The following is a 9,029-nucleotide window of genomic DNA, read 5'->3' as shown; positions in this document are numbered from 1 at the left end:
CCTCGCAGTCGCATACGGCATTTCGCCACCACTTTCCACACATTGGGCTTCTGTGACAAAGAAGTTTAGCAGTTTTGCAATTCTTTTGTTTCATTCTTACATATACGAGTGTACATTTGGACTTAATGATACAACTAAACAAACCCGAGTAAAGGTAAGACCCTCTATTGATATTTTCGTTTTAGTATTTTCACAGAAATAGCACAACTTTTAGTGGGACGTTGCTACATTTCATTAATGAAAAGTAAAGATCATAATAGGTTACTTTTTGTAGCCCGATAAACAGCATTTCTAGAGGTAAGTGGCAAAGTGACTGGAATTGCTGAGACGAAATGTCCTATCGAGCAGCTGACCGCAGTCAGCTTCTACAAATGGCAATAAAGTGAGACGAGGCAGGACAGCTGAGGCTATTTTGAGACAAGCAGCTCTGTTGAGCAGGTTCTGAAAGAAGGCAAATGTCACGTATTAAACCCGACACAACCCGTTGCAATATTAATAATAATTATAATAATAATAATAACAGTAATAATAATGTGTGTAGTGTCACTGGCATTTCACTATTTTGACCTTAGATTTTTTGGTGAAAGGACAATATATGAATGTGAGTTTGCTAGAAAGTAAGACAAAAGGCACGTAAAGTACTAGTAAATATCTAAATTTAAAAGCTATGTGAATACCTAAACATAAGCTTGTTGGACATGCTATTCCAAAACTATAAGCATTAAGGTAAATATTGGAACATTTGCTTGTCTGTGGAAATTTGTCAGTCAAAAAAACATGTCATGTTTGATTTGAAGTCGTGGATCAATAAGGTTGATGTCAGGGCTCTGTGCAGGTCACTGCAATTCACCAAACCAGCCAAATGGTATGTTCAACTAGCTCATGGTTAGGTCTTCATATATTTTTGACCTCATATATTGTGTATATCAAATCAGATACCTTTATTTGTCATATACACATGTACAGTACAATTAATTCTTTTGCATATCCCAGCTTGCTTGTGGTCAGAGCACAGGGTCAGCCATTGTATGGTGCCCCTGGAGCTAAGAGACTTAATGGCCTTGCTTAAGGGCTCAACAGTGGCTGCATGGCAGAGCCAAGATTCAAATTCAGTCTTTTGATTGACAGCCCAAAGCTTTACCTACTAGGCTTCCTCTGCAAGCATACACTGATCAGCCACACATTAAAACAACTGACTGGTAAAATGAATAACATTATTAAGTTACAACTGAACAATCAGTTTTTGTAGTTGATGTATTTTAAAGCAGGAAAATGGGCAAGCATAAGAACATGCGTAGATTTGCCCAAGGGCCAAATTGCGATGGCTAGACCAATGGGTCATAGCATCTTCAAAATGTCAGATCTTGTGGGTTGTTCCCATCAATCAGTGGTTAGTACCTACCAAAAAATGCCAAGAAGGGACAACCAGTAAACTGGCGACCGGGACAGATGCAGTTATGCACGCATTGGCATATCCCAGAGAAGAATCACTATAGCACAAATTGCTGAAAAGTTTAATTGCTGGCGGTGATAGTTAGGTGTCAGAACAAACAATACATCACTGTGTAGGGAGCTGCATAGCCACATACTAGTCAGGCTGCTCATTCTACCCTTGTTGATGTCTGAAAGCGTCTACAATAGGCATGTGAGAATCAGAACTGGATCATGCAGCAATGGAAGAACATGGCTTGGTCTGATTACATTTAATTTTGTATTTTATTGTACATTATGTGGATGGCTGGGTGCATGTGTGTTACTTACCTGGGAAAGCCATGTTCAATGTTCTGCTGAGAAACGTTTGATCCTTGCATTAATGTTGATGTTTGACATGTATCACCTACCGTGCTAAAAAACAAGTGCACCCTTGATGGTGGTGTATCCCCTAATTTGATAAAAAATAATTTGAGGAACATGTTAAAGACAGTGTTTGAGTTGAATTCCAAATTTCCTAGATTGCAGTCCTATCAAGCATATGTGGTATAAGCTGGACAAACAAGTTCATGGAAGCCCCATCTCATAAATAACAGAACTTAAGGATATGCTGTTAAGGTCTTTGTGCCAAATAACACAGTACACCTTCAGAGGTCTTGTAAAGTTCATGCTTTGATGGGACTAAACCGTGTTGCTGTACAAGGGGGACCCACCCACATTTTAGGAAGGTGGTTTAAATGTTATGGCTGATCAGTGAAAATCAATTATAACATAATTACTATATGTATAAGTAATAAATCGCTTAATGTTGTTTTTATATTATTATTAACTATAATTAACATATGATGTTAGCAGTCTACCATACCACACAAATCAAAAAGTTGGATCACATTTAAAACATTTAATTAAAACATTGCTTTAAAATACTAATTGCTCAAACGTCCTATTATATATGCTCATCATATGGTTTGCATTTAGGTTTAGGCTTTTAAGATATCAGTTACTGTTAGGTTACTTTTAAATCAATCAGCACGCAAGAAGGTCCTGGGTTCAATCCCCAGGTGGGGTGGTCCGGATCTTTTCTGTGTGGAGTTTGCATGTTCTCCCAGTGTCTGCATAGGTTTTTTTAGGTTTTGCATTGTCGTGTTAAAAAAATGCATGGATGTTGCTGGACAAAATGTTGTCTTAAAGGCAGCATATGCTGCTCTAAAATCTTTTTTGCCATCATGCCTTTTGATGCCATCACAGGAGTGTAAATTACCTTTGCCTAGGGCACTGACACCACCAAGTGGTGTTTGTGAGTGTAACTTCTGTATTGTAGTTCTTGACAAATGTTTGCCAAAGTAATCCCTTTTCCATATAATTATATCAGATATTGATGAATGGCGGTTCTTTTTGCAGGGCTGAGGGATTTAAGATCAGGGGTGTTTAACTAAAGCTTGCGCCCTTGCACTTTATCCCTTCCAGTCTTTCTTTGGGAAGCATTGTTTTTGAACATTTCATTATTTTCTTACACATTTGTTGACAAACTGGAGATTCTCTGTCCGTTTTTGTTCCTCATATAATCAGCCTTTCATGGATACTGCTTTTGTTCCAAATCATAATTAGAATGACCTTTTGACATCACCTGTTTGTAATCACATCATTGTTTATTTACTTATGTATTTTTTACCTCACTACCAGCCCTAAATTACCTGTTCTCACATTTTTGGAATGTGTTGCAGAGCTGAAATGCAGGAATGAATATATATTACCAAAAAAAATAAAGTTGACCAGACAAAACATTAAATATATTCATACAATCTGCAATGAAACAAAAGTCAAGGTAAATGCTTTTTTATTTGCATTTTCTATTCTCTCCCAACTTTTTTATTTTATTTGGGGTTGTACAAAGAAATTACTTTTTATTTTTTCAGTGACCAACTGAATTTTTTAAATATAAACAAATGTTTAATATGATGCCTGCAACACACTCAAAAACGTTGTGACGAAAGTAAATTAAGAAAAGTTTATAGAATAATCAGTGTACACCATTTTGAAACATTCCAGAGTAAACAGATAATTTAACAGGTGGGGGTCTTATGATTGGGAATAAAAGGAGGATCCACCAAAGGATTAGTCTTTACAAGCAAAAATGGGTTGTGGCTCACCACTTGTCAGACAGCATATTACACTACTGTGATAAATATAGCCACATCGGCTCGGGAGTACTTTAGAAAACCTTCTAACACATCAGAAAATGTTTGCGCCCAGGTGGCGCAGCGGGATATTCCACTAGCACACAAACGCTGAGATTCTGAACTCCTTGGTTTGAAACTCAGCATTGCCACCGGTGGGCACAATTGGCAGTGCCTGGAGCAGATACTAATTGGCCACAGTATATGCAATCGGGTATCTCTCAGCAGCGGAAGACAAATTGAGTGCGCTAAATAGGGAGAAAAATGGGGAGAAAATGCATTAAAAAAGAAAAAAAACTGTTACCTGGAACTCGTAAAGAGAATGCCATACATAATTTATATGCACCACCAGGTTTTACAAAACCCAATTACATTGGTCAGTGGAAAACATTGTCAGTTAAATATGTTAAAATATGTATAAATATGTTAAAAATGTTTTAGTGCATTTTACAAAAGATTCCAAATTTCCAGAAAAAGGGGGTTGTATTTGATTTGCCATTTCTTAAAAACACTAAATTGTCTATTTTCCCTTTCTTTCTATTCTTTTTAAGTGTAATAGTTTTAAACCTAAAGCATGAAAGAATAATTTTAATTTAGGGTTTTGCATGTTATATTACATAGATAAATAATAAAAAAAATACATAAACCACTGTTGCAAAAATTTGTCTTTTATATATTTTTAGTAAATACAGCATGCTTAAAATTAATGTAAAAGATGACAAAGAAGTCAATGTTTGATTAATGCTGCCAGTTAAAATGTCATTTCAATTGATTCAGAGAGTGTGGCTTGTGTAACAGTTCAGACTTGATTTAAGAGCTAGCCTTACACTTAGTGTCTGTAATGGAGTCTGACTTCATGATCTGTGTGTAGCGTTATCATTTTGTTTTACAAAAATAATGTGGATATTTGACATGCTTTATTATAAGGTTAAAGCTCTGCTTATCATACAGCCACAAATCAGAAAAGTTGGGACGGTATGGAAAATGCAAATAAATAAAAATGCAGTGTTCCTTACATTTACTTCGACTTTTATTTGATTGCAGACAATTTGAACCCAATATATTTTATGTTTTGTCTGCTCAACTTCATTTCATTTGTTAATATACCTCCATTCCTGTATTTCAGGCCTGTAACACATTCCAAAAAAGTTGGGACGGGGGCAATTTAGGACTAGTAATGAGGTGAAAAAACTAAATGATGTGATTCCAAACAGGTGATGTCAACAGGTGATTGTAATCATGGTTTGGTACAAAAGCTGCATCCAGAAGAGGCTGAGTCTTTGATGAGCAAAGATGGCCAGAGGATCTCCAACAAATGCGTGAGAAAATTATTGAAATAATTACCTCAAATAAAGATTTTGCATATTTCTCCCTCTACAGTGCAAAATATCATTAAATGATTCAAGGAATTGGGAGAAATTTCAGTGCATAAAGGTCAAGGGCGCAAGCTTAAGCTGAATGCCTGTGATCTTCGATCCCTCAGACGACACTGCATCAAGACCCACCACTTAACAATATCTGATATAACCACATGGACAAGGGATTACTGTGCAAAAAAAGCCTTATGTTAACCATGTCCAGAAGCGGCGTCGACTTCTCTGGGCTCAGAGGCATCTAGGATGAATTATCACACAGTGGAAACGTGTATTGTGGTAAGATGAATCAGCATTCCAGGTCTTTTTTGGAAAAAATGGTCGTTGTGTGCTCCGAACCAAAGACAAAAAGGACCATCCAGACTGTTATCAGTAACAAGTCCAAAAGCCAGGGTCTGTCATGGTATGAGGCTGTGTCAGTGCCCTTGGCAAAGGTCATTTACACTTCTGTGGTGGCAGCATTAATGCGGAAAAGTACACTGAGATCCTAGAGCAACATATGCTGCCTTCAAGATGTCATCTTTTCCAGGGACGTCCATGCATTTTTCAACAAGACAATGCAAACCACATGCTGCACACATTACAAAGGCATGGCTGCGGAAGAAGAAGTTACAGGTACTGGACTGGCCTGCCTGCAGTCCTGGCCTGTCCCCAGTAGAGAATGTGTGGAGAGTTTTGAAACGAAAAATGCAACAACATTGCACATCTTAAGATGTGTGCGCAGGATGAATGGGACAAAACAAAACCTGAAACACTAAATCGCTTGGTATCCTCTGTGCCAAAATTTTTTTTAAGGGTGTTGAAAAGGAATTGCAACATTACAAGATGGTAAATGCTTTACTGTCCCAACTTTTTTTGGAATGTGTTGCAGGCCTGAAATTCAGGAATAGATGTTTATTAATAAATGAAATAAAGTTGCTTAGACAAAACATGAAATATCTTAGGTTCATCAGGGTTCGTACGGGTGCTTGAAATCCTTGAAAATGCTTGAATTTTAATGTTGTATTTTCCAGGTTTGAAAAGTGCTGGAATTTTGAATAAAGTGCTTGAAAATGCTTGAAGTCGTAACAGTATTTCTTTCACCACAAATAGCTATTTTACCGAATTGTTCGCTTATTAGTTGGAGAAATAAAAAAAAGTCGCAGAGCCTAAAATGAAAACTGCTCCGCCTGCGCCTTGCTTGCGCCTGTGTGTAAGAGTGATGCGAATTCCGGCTTTTTTTTGGTGAGCCATTTGGCTCAGCTCACCAAGAAGAGCCGGCTCTTTCTGCTCCAAAACGGTTCTTCAGTTTTACCACTTCTGCCTGTGGAGTGCCTGCCCGTGCCACGGAGAAGATCACCCTAACATTCTGCCTTGTTTTAAGTTACGAAAAGGAGATAAAGAAAGTAACGGCTCTTGGACGGGAGTCGGCTCTTGGACGGGAGTCGGCTCCCATTGTTCACGTAAAAAATAGTTGGCTCAAAGAGCTTGTTTGCGACCGACAGCTAGTGTGTGACTGCGATCTGCCAGTCTGTTTATTTGTCGAGTGATTTTTTGGGTAATTGTTATATATTGATTTATATTGCCAGATTCTATAGCAAGCAGACTGCTTCTACAAACATTTGTGAAAGAATGGGTCGCTCTCAGGAGCTCAGTGAATTCCAGCATGGTACCGTGATAGGATGCCACCTGTGCAACAAGTCGTGAAATTTCCTCACTACTAAATAGTTCTAATAATTGAACTAAATATTCACTGAGCTCCTGAGAGCGACCCATTCTTTCACAAATGTTTGTAGAAGCAGTCTGCATGCCAAGGTGCTTTGTTTTATACACCTGTGGCCATGGAAGTGATTGGAACCTGAATTCTTTTGTGAATACTTTTGGCAATATAGTGTATGTATTTGTATAAATATGTAATTTACCACAGCTGTAAGGTGCTGGAAAAGCTTGAAAATGGACCTTGAAAGTGCTTAAAAAGTGCTTGAATTTGACCTTGGAAAAGGTGTATGAACCCTGTTTCATACTGTCTGCAATGAAATAATAGTCAAAGTAAATGTAAAATTGATTGATTGATTTTATTAAACCATTTCATATTTTAAACATAACAAGCACTCCAGCCCTTTATAGATGCAGTGCCTCTTGTAAAAACAGAAACAGTCAGGGATAACACAAAAAAGTCCGAAGACTTATTTCCATAGCAAGCTTGACATCATAATACAAATCACTAAAACATAACAACACAATACATTTATTTAAATTCATAAACATTATTAAAACTTTTTTTTTAATTAGCAAAAAATTCCCCTTTCATGTAACCATTTCTTAACGGCCTGTCTAAACCCTCGCAAACTGTCAAACATTTTAAAATGTCCTGGCAAACGGTTTCACAAAGATACTGCTACAAACCTAAAAGAATCCCTTCCCACTTTACTTTTATAACACAGAAGTACTAAATCTGTAGATAATCTTCTTTTAGAATAACCATGAACATCTCTAACCTGAATAAAATAATTTTTAAGATACTGTGGAGCAGTCCCATGTAGGGGTGGGTTTATAAAATCGATTTTTCGATTCGAATCGATCTTTATTTGAACGATCCGATATCGATTCATATAAACGCGAGATCGATCTTTTAAATACGCCCCTTTTTACGGTGCACACGGAAATCTGTTACCCCCTTTAATTTCGCGTGACCAGCCAGTGTTTTTCCATGTAACGAGATCTGACCTGCACATCAGTTTAGCATGGCAGAAGCTCAAGTTCTGACCACTACACAACTTTTTGCACTGATTTTCGCTCGGCGACGGGTCGGTGCTGGATTCGGGAGGAACTCGGTGTTCGCTCTGCGATCAAAACTCGGCTCTCGATCAATGTGAGAGACAGCGAGGGGAAACACAGTGGAGAGGTTGTAAACAGGTGGTGGAGCGCAATATAGTTTCTATCAGAATACATCAGCACACGCGAGTTTTACAGTATTTCTGACCTGATCGTTCTCTACAAAACAAAATATTTATTAACCTCCAACTCACTATAGAACAAGCCATGCTGCTCGTGTTGCCAAATCCATTCAGATTCATTTATTTAATCAGCGCACAAACTTTGATCGCTCGCTACTTGTTGATGTGCATGTTTGGACTTGGTATCATTAAACCTTTCATCACTTCTCACGTGTGTTTTCGTGACAAAACTTAGTTTTGGAGACCAGAGAAGCTCGCCTGTGATTCCCCCTGGTGATAGATGGTGTAGTGTAAAACCCCCCATCGCCGATCAGTCGTGTAGTGTGAACATTACAGCGACCAGGTGTTAATCAGAGTGTCATGTAGTGTAAACTTGGCATAAGCTGTTCAACAGCCAGGTGTATGTTTACATTACATTTACAATGTTGTAGCGTGTCAGACATATAAAGTAATAATAAAAAATTAATTTGACTGTTTTCTGTTTTGGATTAATTATTTATGTAAACAAAATACATAAATATTTTTAATAATGAGTGTTCTTTGTACTAGGGCTGGGTATTGCCACTAATTTCCTGGATCGATTCGATTCCGATTCACAAGGTCCCGATTCGATTCAATTTCGATTCAACACATTTAGGCATATTTGAGTTACATTAACAGGTTTTGTTTAAATATGTACAGATGTTCACAGAACAAATGTGATAATTGTACAAAGAACATTTATTATTAAAAAATATTTGTTTTTACATAAATAATTTATCCAAAACAAAAAACAGTAACATTATTTTTTTTAATTATTATTATTTTATATGTCTGACACGCTACAACAGTGTACATGTAATGTAAACATACACCTGGCTGTTGCACAGCTTATGCCAAGTTCACACTACACGACTTTCTGATTTGCCGGTCTGGGTCGCTGTACAGTTCACACTGCACGAGTGATCGGTGATAGAGGGTTTCACACTACACCATCTATCACCAGGAATAATCTCAGATGAGTCTGTCTGCTCTCCCAAACTACTGTAACCGAGTGTCTTAGTAATGCACTGGATTAATAAAGGAACAAATACACGGCACATAACAGATCGTCGGGAGCATAAAACTTTATT

General features: G+C 37.5%; 1 protein-coding gene across 7 annotated transcripts in view; it reads left to right on the top strand.

Moving 5' to 3' along the window:
* The first annotated feature begins 17 nt into the window (after positions 1 to 17).
* obscnb (obscurin, cytoskeletal calmodulin and titin-interacting RhoGEF b) overlaps positions 18 to 9,029 on the top strand; it is a 195,640-nt gene continuing 186,628 nt past the window's right edge. For all 7 annotated transcript variants that reach the window (XM_062991063.1, XM_062991064.1, XM_062991062.1 and 4 more), the window contains exon 1: positions 18 to 154. The gene's annotated coding sequence lies outside the window, so the exon portion shown is untranslated. The remainder of the gene's footprint in view (positions 155 to 9,029) is intronic.

This window comes from Trichomycterus rosablanca, chromosome 3 (genome assembly GCF_030014385.1).
Source record: "Trichomycterus rosablanca isolate fTriRos1 chromosome 3, fTriRos1.hap1, whole genome shotgun sequence".
Lineage (NCBI taxonomy): Eukaryota > Metazoa > Chordata > Actinopteri > Siluriformes > Trichomycteridae > Trichomycterus > Trichomycterus rosablanca.
The sequence above is the reverse complement of the archived record's forward strand: the minus strand, read 5'-3'. Positions and strand labels throughout refer to the sequence as shown.